The sequence below is a fragment of the Penaeus japonicus genome, unplaced genomic scaffold (genome assembly GCF_977035675.1).
Source record: "Penaeus japonicus unplaced genomic scaffold, GWHDUDI00000001_assembly GWHDUDI00000017, whole genome shotgun sequence".
Classification (NCBI taxonomy): Eukaryota; Metazoa; Arthropoda; class Malacostraca; order Decapoda; family Penaeidae; genus Penaeus; species Penaeus japonicus.
Genome location: NW_028234419.1, coordinates 20,243,249 through 20,255,748, shown reverse-complemented (window position 1 = coordinate 20,255,748; position 12,500 = coordinate 20,243,249).

Genomic DNA, 12,500 nt, shown 5'->3' with positions numbered 1-12,500 from the left:
TTTATATGCCTGTCTTTTAACTTTTACTTTTTTTTTTTTCCTTTTCTTTTTTTCTCCTTTCAGACCCCCCCTTCTTTAAGTACTGGATGAATTTGTTTCAGACCTTAAACCTCTGTAAAACCTCTTCACTTTATAATCATCATCATAATGATGCCACAAACAAACAAAAAAGAACAAAAATAATGACAATTTTAATGATAATTATCAATATCACGATAGACCAACAACAGTAACATATATAACAGTAATATCAGTAACAATGACAATAATGATGATGAAAATGAGAGTAATAATGATAATGATAGTAACAATAATGATAATAATACTAATGAGGATGATAATGATGGTGATAATAATAATAATGATAATGATAAGAATACTATTACTGCAACAGTTACTATTACTAGTTCTAGCATACATAATAATAATAATAATGATAAAATCATGGAGACATGTAACAACAGTAACAACAACAACAAAAATAAAAAAAGAGAAAGAATAAGGTTCAATGAGGTTCAATGAAGCCCAATCATTTCGAAAAGGTAAACACACACTATTCCCTGCAAATCTACACTTAGATATTTGTTATACAGGAAATGGGGGTTCATATCCTCTTGCAGGACAATTGCAGATCAAATGAAAGATACATTCAAGTCCTCAAAGAATGATTTTCACTTTGATTAAGGAATTGTAGATCGTTCTGAAGACTACATATCTTTTGTCGATTTTTGAGAAGCTGATTATGTTATGTAGATATGTAGGGTTTATTTACTTCATTGCTATATCTGATTTGGTGTTTTGTATGTTGTATATTGTATTGAATGTTTGTAAGTATGATTTAAGTTTCGTTTTTTTTCGTGGAACACTTTAGGTTGAGCCTATTCTGATCTTGGGTCTTTTCCTTGTTTAGCATTGTCTCTCTCTTTCTCTCTCACTATCGCACATGTCTCTCTCTTTCATTCTCTGTTTCACTCTCATTTATTTGTCTCTCTTTCTCTCATTCTCCGTCTCTCTCTCTCTCTTAGTTCCACTGTACTTCACTCCTTGCCTCTCTCTCTCTCTCTCTCTCTGTCCTTTTTTGTCTCGTCCTCTCTCTCTCTCTTTCTTTCTCTCACTCTCTCTCTCTCTCGCTTTAAGCCTGTCTATATCTCAAGCTTTATCTGGCTATCTGTTTGGCTTTCTGTCTTTGTCTGTTTTGTGTGTGTGTGTGCGCACAACTGTTTTTATTTATCTTCCTCTCTGTTCTATTCCCGATAGTACGAAGGCATGTTTTAACAATTATATCAACCGATATAACTCATTTTTTTAATAATTAAAACAGCAACGAATCACAATGCAAGTCAACACAGATATGGAAAGAACAAACGAAAATTCCCATAGATTAATGCATCTATAAAAAAAAATCAACATATCTATCTATATCTATCTATCTATCTATCTATCTATCTATCTATCTATATATATATATATATATATATATATATATATATATATATATATATATATATATCTTTCTCCAGCAGAAAAGGGAACGGGTCCAAACCCCCCTTTTTTTGAAAACCAAAGTTGAGTTACAGTCACCGACATTTTCGCTCCGCCCCCGCCATTGTGAAGCTGCGGACTATCACATCCGCGGTTGCTATTTCAAGGACATTAGGCAAATGTTCTCGGGGCATTTTCGCTTCCTCTTGTTGATTGTGACCGCCATCCGTGCCATGAATATGTCACTAGCCCCATCCAATGATAACGCCATTACCATCAGCAGTATATAGATACCGGACAATTATGGACATCAGTCAATGGTGTATATAACTCCTTCTCTGTCATCGCATTCATATATCTCCTGACATGAATAACCGAGCTCAGACATATATAACATTACCATCCAATTAATAACAATCATAATTAAGAATAATTCATCAGAAGTGAAGGAACCTAAAAGAAGGTAATGAAGGAACAGAGGTAAATGAAAGTAATAAATCGTCATAAGAAATCGTAAGCGAGGAAGGTCGAGTGGACAGGCGATCGGGTCGAGCGAGGTAGCGGAGCCCCAGGTGCGCGTCACGCCATGCTAGGCAGGACATGTTCTCCATGACCGACCTTATGCATGCTAATAGTCCGGATGCATGACCATGTTCGAGGACAACAGGTTAATGCACTTGGCAGACGGACTCAAGGCGGTTGCTATGGAAACGCTATTTGTTTGCCATGGTTTCTTCTGCAACCTGATTAGTCTTCGTGTGTCGATGTTGCAGGTTGGAGTCAATGAGTCTGGGTTGAATAATAATAAAAAAAAAACTCTTCCTTCTTTTCGTTCTTTTTGCGTCTTGTCATAAAAGGATTATTCTGTCTCTCTTTTATCAAATAATCTTTCTCTTAGCTTTTACCGCACCGATACGACCGTCGAAAGGTGCGCAGGACATTGACGACGCCGTAATACCTTCGCCAACTGTCCCCTCAGACGAAGGACGTGGCAATCGTCCGAATAACATCTCGTAAAATGCGTCTGAACAACGAGACGATGCGAAGACGACGGCGACGACCAGGGAGCGAAAAGGACGAGGGATAAGGCTGTTAATCCCGCGCTCGGTGTCAGAGCAGGGGATTAATAAAGACCTCACGGCTGAGCGAGCCTGCTTGTAGATCCTGCACTTGTTGGAGAGGATATAGGAACCATTTGTCTTGTCCGAGTGCATACTTTGGCTTGTAGAAAGAGCTAGTTGCTGGGTTTTTAAGTTGTGTTGTTTTTCGTCTGTTTTTGGGATTTTTGTTACGGTCTGTCCTCTTGGTTTCAGGATCGCCTAAGTCTATCGATTATCCAAATCTGTCTATGTCTTTCTTTTCTGAGTTATTTCTGTCATTCGAACTGCATGACACCCATCTCCCCGGCCCTCGTTTATCACACCCTTGTTCTTCTTCCTACGTTATTAATCTTCTCTCATCTATTTTCGTATTCCTATTCCCTTCTCTTCGTCCGTATTTCATCCCCTCATTATCCTCCTTCCACTTAACACTACCTTGCTTCGTTCGGCCTCCTACGCCTTACTTCACATTCTTCATTATCGGAATTCGGGCGTAATGCGACGAGCGAGGGGGGAGGGGGGGCGTGGCCGTTCGCGGGAAGTGGGCACTGATGGGTTGGGGGGAGGGGGAGTAGTGGTATGTGGGCGTAAGGGGGGAGGGAGGGGGCAAGAGGATGAGTAATGAGGGGAGAGGAACGGAACAAGGAAAATAGAGAGGAGATCGTAAAGATGAGCTTAAGGATTTGGGTGTGGGATGTGTGGCGGTCCTGTGACTCGTGTGTTGCTAAGGCCTCGTCTGAAAAAAAAAAAGTGTCAGAAAGATCTAATGATAAGAGAAAATGAAGGGTCTATATCATCCAAGAAATCCGATGAAAGATCATTGTTTCATCAAGAAGTTTTAAATAAGGAACTTAATCATATAGGTACAGTTTCAACACGCTGAAGTACAGCTCGTGCGACATGACATGACAGTGCCACTTCCACGATGAATACGCAGGTCACCCGTGGCACCATAATGCCTAGAGGTTACAGCCTTATTAGGGCCATATGCCACTGCTGTAATGCTGTAGAATTAATCATAGTAAATATCAAGACGACAAGTGCCCCCATTTTGCTCTATGAATGTATAGGACCGAATTGCAATATGAGATGGAAATTACTTCGTTTTGGGAGACACTTGTCATTTTGAAGGAGGGATATATCCTGTAAGTGTTCAAGGACGGTACAATAAGATTTGTTTCCTCACTACAGTTACGAAACAGTTTGGTTGCAGTTCCTTTCTTATGGCGAAGTTTAACGACGGATCAGCCTCCTGTAATATTTGCAGCGTGACCTGAAATTCCTGCAATAAATGGAAAATGCTTATCTATCTGTCTGTCTCTCTCTCTCTCCCTCTCTCTCTCTCTCTCTCTCTCTCTCTCTCTCTCTCTCTCTCTCTCTCTATATATATATATATATATATATATATATATTCACACTCACAACATACCTGTATCTGCCTATCTTTCGGTTCCAAATAAGAAAAGTTCCTAAAACAAAGCATTACCATATCATAACCTGTATAACTCTAACAATTAACCCCCCTCCCATCATTGAAAACTTCTATTCCAAGAGGTTACCATGCGAAGCGTTGCCCCCCCCCCCACACTCCACCCCGCCCCCCACGCCAAGGCTGACAGAGAGAAACTGTTCTTAGCAGATAATGATGTCCTGGCAGCCTTCTCGCCACCTCGCCAAGGACCGCAACCATTTACGCTCTCGTCTCCTCTGGCTCGAGTCTTTGCGGATTTCCGAGAAGCGGGCAATATGTTACTCCAATTACATGGGCGAAGAGCGGCGTCTATTTAATGGCGACTCTATTGAGACAAACTTGGATGATTTGTTGGCAGTACCCTCGGTGGAGGTACTGACTCTTGAGATATTACTAAAAAACGAAGATGCAATTGAAGGATTGGTCGAGATGCAGAGCTAGAGAGTGATATGATAAATAACGTTTATGATGCTTTGCAAACGCTTATTTAACAAGAAAAGAGTTAAATAAAATACTTTAGCTATATTCAACTTGAATTCGTTGGTTACCCCAAAAGATGCAAGTAATCCGTATAGGCATCCGAGACATTTTTCTTTCCATACTCTAACCTAACAGCATATGATCTCCACCAACAGTCGACGGCGGTAGGTTACTTCAGAAATGAATACGTTTGTAAACGTTTTAAGTGGAAATAAAGGAGAGAGAAGGAGGCGAGACTGGCAACTGAACGGTTGGTAGTTTCAGAGGAGAGTAAAACGCTCTGCTGACGAAGGCGAGGGTACGATGTGGAGCTGCTGATGATGTGGAAGGTTGGTGATGTGGGTGTCCAGCAGTGGTGAAGGTGTTGTGTTCGTTGACCTCCTCGCTGCACCGCACACCCGTGGCGCACCTCCCTCGCTCACCATAGGCACTGTGCGCACATTGTCTCGTACTAATCAAAATGAGACGGCCGATAAGAAAAGAAACCAGCTCGTGATGTCAACAGTTCGTGAACCAAAATTTTTGCCTCACCAAAACATTCCCACCCTATCACAGCACGCGCGAATCAGTCCTCGCATGCTAATTGGGCAACAATGTGTGACGTCACCGAACTCCACCCAATAGATTTCTAGGTTCTAGGTACGTCATACAAACCGACTCCCTTTTCAGTCTCCGCGAGGGTCGGTCTTTGTCATTGGGCACCTTTAATAATGACGTAATAATTCTGCGAGGCGCTTATTGGCTCCCTCCTCGGTGACATCATCGAGAGTGTGAGCGGTGTGTATACACAACCACCTTTATGAACGTTTAATTCTTATAAAGAATAATCTTTTGCTTGGGGAAACAATGGACGCGTCGTTGCATAAGAACGCATAACGGGAATGCACCGAGAAAATGACAGCGGATCTCAGGAAAATACGTTAGGGAAGCAAAGCAAGAACGCGGCAATGTATGAAGGCCGAAAAATCTTCACTGTGTGGCCACACTCACACCCGTGTCCGAAACCTTTGTCGTGGCTACGGGTGATTTCATAAATAAGTGTAACGTAAGCGGTTTTAGCTCGGCCTGTTTACACGTGTCTTATTTGGGACTGTCCTTGCCGTCAGGAATATTAACATGAATGTTGCAGAAATCCGAGTAGGACGCCGTAGCAAGCGTTATGATTATTGTAGTGAGGCGGGGTGTTTCGCGCACTTACACTCATAATCACTAAGGACGCCTGGGTTGCGACACGGCCACGCTCAACCTAAACTTTACCTCAGTAACTCCATTTTCATGCCATTTTTAGCCAATATTGCGTCACCCCAGCTGTAGGAATGGGTCCAAGACGCTCACATCCAACTACAGCTGTCCTTTTTCTTTATTTTGACAAACCCATTAGTCGTAAATGAATGAAATTCTTAAAAGAGTTAGGAGGGTTGCATCCTCACCCACGATCTCTCTCTCTCTCTCTCTCTCTCTCTCTCTCTCTCTCTCTCTCTCTCTCTCTCTCTCTCTCTCTCTCTCTCTCTCACACCTTCACTCTCTCTCTCTCTCTCTCTCTCTCTCTCCTCTCTCTCTCTCTGCACCTCCTCTCTCTCTCTCTGCATCTCTCTCTCTCTCTCTCTCTGCACCTTCCTTTCTCTCTCTCTCTCTCTCTCTCTCTCCTCTCTCTCCTCTCTCTCTCTCTTCTCACCTCCCCTCTTCTCTCAACTCGTCGTCAACTCTCCTCTCTCTCTTCATCCGTCTCCATCTCTCTCTTCTCTCCTCTCTCCTCTCTCTCTTCTCGCTCTCTCCCTTCTATCTCCCCCCCTCTCCTCTCTCTCTCTATCCCCCCCTCCCCTCCCTCTATCTCTCCCCTCTCTCTCCTCTATCCCCCCCCTCTCTCTCTCTCTCTCTCTCATCTCTTTCCCCTCTCTCTCTCTCTCTCTCTCTCTCTCTCTCATCGTCTTCGTCTCTTCTACCCTCTCTCTCTCTCTCTACTCTCTCTCCTCTTCTCCTCACGACTCTCTCATCATCTCTCCTCAATCCTTGTGCGTCCCCCGCGAACCATCTCAACCTTTTAATACACACTGGTAGTTCAGGTACCCACGCTAAATGCGGCTGCCACCAAGTAGTCCGCTGGGAGAGACTTAAAAGGAGCTGTGTGTTGTGTGATAAGGTTTAATACGCGATCGATGGGAATGCGGGGAATCCAGCCCATTTTACACACGGATATGTCTCCCACACCGAAAAGCGGTTACGGATGTAGTCTGGGAAATATTACGGCGAATAATGCCGCATCAGAGCGTACGTACTGCATGTCAACAAGGCAAGGTGAAGCTCTGGCGAAACTCGTTCGACTAGCTGAGGAATCAGGGCTCGTAATACGTCTGTAATGTATCCCTAGGATTAATTAAGGTCCGAAGGCAACCAACGCGTCGGAACAGGCGTCGACCCTCCCGCTAAAAGCCCTCCTTCCGCGCCTTTCCTCCCTCCGACCCCTCCCCCCTCCCCCTTCGCCTCTCCCCACTCTACTCATCTGCCTCTCCCTCTTCTCTCCCCCACAACCTCCCCCTCCCCCTCCCCCTCCCCCTCCCCCGCGCCTCACCCCACGAGCTCGACACTGCTGCATGAGTCGGCGGCGAGCCTGTTTTATACCGCGTTCGCCTTTTTTCTCGTGTTATTTCTGCGCGAGACAATATGTCGCAGTATTCACATGAGGACGGTGGACGCTAGGCCCTGCTGGAGCGAGTGGTGGGCGCTGTTAATCAGGCCAGGGGGCGTAATGAGAGCTATTACCAGAAGCGCAATTACGTGTTGTGATGGTCGGCGGCGGCGCTGGTATGTGTATGAGAAGGTGACTGATTTAACGGAGCGAATGCTGTGTACTCACTCTGCCGCAGGTCAGCCGTAGGGTCCCTTCCATTCCTCTCTTTCTCTCTCTCTCTCTCTCTCTCTCTCTCTCTCTATCTCCCACCCTAGCCTCGACCCTCCTCTCATTCCTTTCCTCTCGCACTCCCCTTCTCTCCCGCTCTCTCTCTCCTCTCTTCTCGCTCTCTCCCCCTCACGTCTCTTCTCTCTCTTCTCTCTCCTCGCTCTATCTCCTCACATCTCTCTCTCTCTCTCTCTCTCCCTCTCTCTCTCTCTATCTCCCACCCTAGCCTCGACCCTCCTCTCATTCCTCCCCCCAACCCCCTCATCGTGCCCTTCCTCTTCACTCTAGTCTTTACCCCTTCTCTCTCTACCGCCCTCGGTCTTTCCCAACCCTTCAGATATCTTCCGCTCTCGCAAGAACTTACTGCAGCAGCTGTACTTACCACTGCCTCCGGAATGCCTCATAGATTATCTTTCTTGAGTTCTTGCCGCCGTTGCCTTGGAGACAATATCCTTTTGGCCAAGAATACAGCCAGGGTGAGTTGGGTAATGGAGGCAAAAACGATACGAATTGTGGAAAGATGTTATAATGTGTAGTTTTGTGATACAGGTGGGTGGGTACGATGGTGTGCGGGTATAGATGAAGCTTTTAGAGATGAAGCTTTTAGAGATAAAGCTTTTGGAGATGAAGCTTTTAGAGATAAAGCTTTTGGAGATGAAGCTATTAGAGATGAAGCTTTTAGAGATGAAGCTTTTAGAGATGAAGCTTTTAGAGATAAAGCTTTTGGAAATGAAGCTTTTAGAGATGAAGCTTTTGGTGTGTGGATATAGTCCCTGTCAGGCTGTGTATGGCAATCTGTGAAAAGATTAATGTTATTGGCCAGGTTTTGTCATTGCCATTGTAATACAATACACAGATTAAAAGCACCTGTTGAGTGTTGCTGTTAAGCTGCATGGAGTGATTGGCCGATTATATATAATGACAACGCGAGAATATGCCAGTGTGTTAACACGTTGTGGACTATTCTGATAAGGGCCATTTACTAATATGGCTAAGTTATAAGAGTAGATCAGACAGTTAGTAGTGCTACTCTCTCTCTCTCTCTGTCTCTCTCTCTCTCTCTCTCTCTCTCTCTCTCTCTCTCTCTCTCTCTCTCTCTCTCTTTCTCCTTCTTCGCCCTCCTCCCCTCCTTTCTCCCCCCCCTTTCCCTTCTTTCCCCATTTCCTCCCCCCCTCTTTCCGCCCCTTTCCCTTTCTTCCTTCCTTTCTCCCTTTCTTTTCCCTTTCCTCTTTCTTCCCCCCTCCTTCTCTAATCTCCCCTCTCCTCCCCCTCATCTCTCACCCTCTCTCCTCTCTTTTCTCCCCCCCTCGCTCTCTTTCTCTGTCCCTCCCCTCCCCTCTTTTTCCCTCTATCTACTTTTTCTCCTTCTTCTCTCCTTCTCTCTCTCTCTCTCTCTTCTCCACTCTCTCTCCTCTCTCTCTCTCTCTCTCTCTCCTCTCCCTTCTCTCTCTCTCACTCTCCTCTCTCTTCTCTCCACTCTTACCGGGGGGGGGGGGGGGGGGGGGGGGGGGGGCCTCCTCACTGGACGTCGCTCTCTCTCTCTCTCTCCCTCTCTCGCTCTCTCTCTCTCTCTCTCTCCCTTCTCTCTCCTCTCCTCTCTCTCTCTCTCTCTCTCTCTCTCTACCCTCTCTCTCTATCCTCTCTCCCCCCCTCTCTCTCTCTCTCTCTCTCTCTCTCTCTCTCTCTCTCTCTCTCTCTCTCTCTCTCTCTCTCTCTCTCTCTCTCTCTCTCTCTCTCTCTTTCTCTTACCCTCTCCCTCTTTCCCTTTCTCCCTCCCTCCCTCCTTCCCTCCCACTCCCTCTCCTCCCAGCGTTATGTAATCAAAACAAGGGAGATGACTTTGCCAAACTATAAACACTATACAGTATGCAAAGAACCTGTTTATACACATACGCGGACACAAGAAAAATAATGCAACATATCCACTATCATTCAAGGTTAGAATTTTTTCTCTCTTGTCCTCTTGCAGATGGAATAAACACATTCGTCTATTTGCAACTATTTGCAACGAAGATTTCATACATCATTTCGTTACTTGCTGGTCTCTGGAACTTGCAATAAAACTTTATTTGATTTTTGTTATCATTTTGTATTGCAGGACATCTCTCCCGTTGCGCAATTGCAGCTCGTGTCTCTCGATTCATCCCTGTAAAAATGATCACTTTTTTAGCAGCAGCATGTTAAGTGGCCTAAGGGTGAGCTATGCTGCAAAAAAGAGTGAAAAAAAAGAAAAAGAAAAAAAAAACAAAAAACTGCAGTGACCTTCGAACGTGCAACCGCCGATATTAAAAGGGATGTGACCTTCAACGAAAATGCTTGTTAAGGTCACTGGATAAGATTCAAAGGCGTCACGTCACATCATCACCACTCGGTTGCTTGCTTGTCTCCCTCCTTTACTCGGATCCTTCAACGTTTGAACCTCAACTTACGTTCATTCAGAACCTCCTATGCCCAGTTGTGGCGTAGTGGATTCATTAGGTTCTCGCAGAAGAATTTCGCGAAGTCATATATGTTGACATCAGGGACGTCTTACTCGGTGACCCTTGGAGACTCGCTCGGTGGCCTCTCCTCACTCATCTGATGAACTCTGCTAGCTCTCTGTCGCTCGCCTCTCTTCTCTTTCTCTCGCTCTTTCTCTTAAGCTTTCTCTTCTATTCTATTTTTCTTTCGTCTCCTCTCTTTTACTTTTCTCTTCTCATTGTCTTCTCTTCTCTTCTTTTCTCTTCTCTTCTCTTCTTTTCTCTTCTTTTCTCTTCTCTCTCTCTCTCTCTGTGAGAAACCTCGACAAACACGAAACGAAAACCAAATTATGATCTACATAAGAAAAACAAAAACAAAAAAAGAAATATCATAATTACTCAAAAGCAAACAAACAAACAAACAAACAAACGTAAATAATAACAAACAATAAACGATAACAATGATAAAAACTAAATCAATAATCAGTAGGCTTTCTTAGCATACACAGGACCACCTCTCTGCCTCCGTCCTGCCTCTGAGGGATGGATGGTGACGTCACGGAGAAGCTATGGCGGGAGCCAGAGCGGATGTGGCGACGGGGCACCTCTGGCTGCATGTGCCGCTCGTGCTGTGACGCTCCTCCGCTCCAAGTGCTGGGGAGGCCGTCACGCCATCTCGGAGGAGCAGAGAGAAAGAGAGAGGGGGAGGGAGACAGAGAGAGAGAGAGAGAGAGAGAGAGAGAGAGAGAAGAGGGAGAAAAAGAGAGAGAGAGAGAGAGAGAGAGAGAGAGAGAGAGAGAGAGAGAGAGAGAGAGAGAGAGAGAGAGAGAGAGAGAGAGAGAGAGAGAGAGAGAGAGAGAGAGAGAGAGAATGAGAAAGAGAGGAAGAATATGAGAGAGAGTGAGGGAGACAGACAGAGAGAGACAGAGACAGATAAAAGAAAGAAAGAAGTTCGCGATGGCGAAGTAGAAGGTATGAAAATGGCATAATCCATGAAATTTTCCTCTTCAGTTATCATCATAAGATCAATATTTCCTTCAATCAATCAGGAAACGCGTCAATCCCTCTCTTTAGAAGGCAGACAACATGTAGAGAACATGTAAGTAACCATTCATGAGAAGGTAAAGCCAGGCGGACAACCACGCTTATGTTACACTGTCAATTTCGTTCACATCTTGAAATAGAGTTGATATGTTCTGAAAGTAACGAATGAAAGAGGGAAAATATATTCATTTTGGTCACGTGACTCGCTCCAGTGGTAATCATCCTCGCGCACATTCTCTCTCCCACTTGTCTCTCTCTCTCTCTCTCTCTCTCTCTCTCTCTCTCTCTCTCTCTCTCTCTCTCTCTCTCTCTCTCTCTCTCTCTCTCTCTCTCTTTTCCTTTCTTTCTTCCTTCTTTTCACCCAATTCTATATCTCTCTCACTCTTCCTTTTTTTCTCCCTTCCTTTCACCTCCATTCTTTCTCTCTCTCTCTCTCTCTCTCTCTCTCTCTCTCTCTCTCTCTCTCTCTCTCTCTCTCTCGACCTTTCTCTCTTACTTCCTTCTTTCTCCCAATTCTCTCTCTCTCCTCTCTCTTCCTTTCTTCTACCTCTCTCTCTCCCCTCTTCTCCTCTCTCTCTCTCTTCTCTCTCTCTCTCTCTCGGTCTCTCCTCTCGCGTCTCTCTCTCTCTCCTCTCTTTCTCTCTCTCTCCTCTCTTTCTCTCTCCTGTCTCTCCCCTCCCTCTCTCCTGTCTCCCCCCCCTCTTATCTCTCTCTCTCTCCCCCCTCTCTCTCTCTCTCTCTCTCTCTCTCTCTCTCTCTCTCTCAGTCTCTCCCCCCCTCTCTCTCTCTGAGTGAGTGAGAGAGAGAGAGAGAGAGAGAGAGAGAGAGAGAGAGAGAGAGAGAGAGAGAGAGAGAGAGAGAGAGAGAGAGAGAGAGAGAGAGAGAGAGAGAGAGAGAGAGAGAGAGAGAGAGAGAGAGAGAGAGACATACAGAGAGTGATACATAAAGAGAGATCATTATAATCAATATAACTTCCATGATCTATATCACCATTATTACTTTCATCTTCATTATCATCATTATTACCACAACTTTTGCAACATTTCTGATTCCACCAATGTTGCCAAAAAAAAACAAAAAAAAACAAAAAAAAAAAAAAAAAAAAAAAAAAAACAACACAAACAATAAACCATTATTTACATTAAAATAACCAACTTTCAATACTTCAAAACATTATTTTTACTGTAAACGCACTTCAACAATCAACTTTCAACATTTCTATTTCCACTAATTTCCTTTGCAAAACAACCCGTAAAAAATGGCATTATGGCTAACCTTATCTGTTTCATTTGTTCATTTGTTCTGTTGTTCTATTAGTACTGTGTCGTTTACCTATGAGGAGAACGATTGATTAAGAGAAAGAGGAGATAAAGGAAAAAGAAAAGTAAGAAAGAAAGGGAAGGAAGCGAAGGAAGAAAGAAGAGAAATAAAGAAAGGAGGGAGGAAAAAAAAGAAAAGAAAGAAGATCAGAAAAAAACAAAGAAAGAAACAAACAAACAACAGAGAGAAAGAAAGAAAGCAAACAAGGAGAATAAAAATAAAGAAAATAAAAGAAAGACAAAACAGAA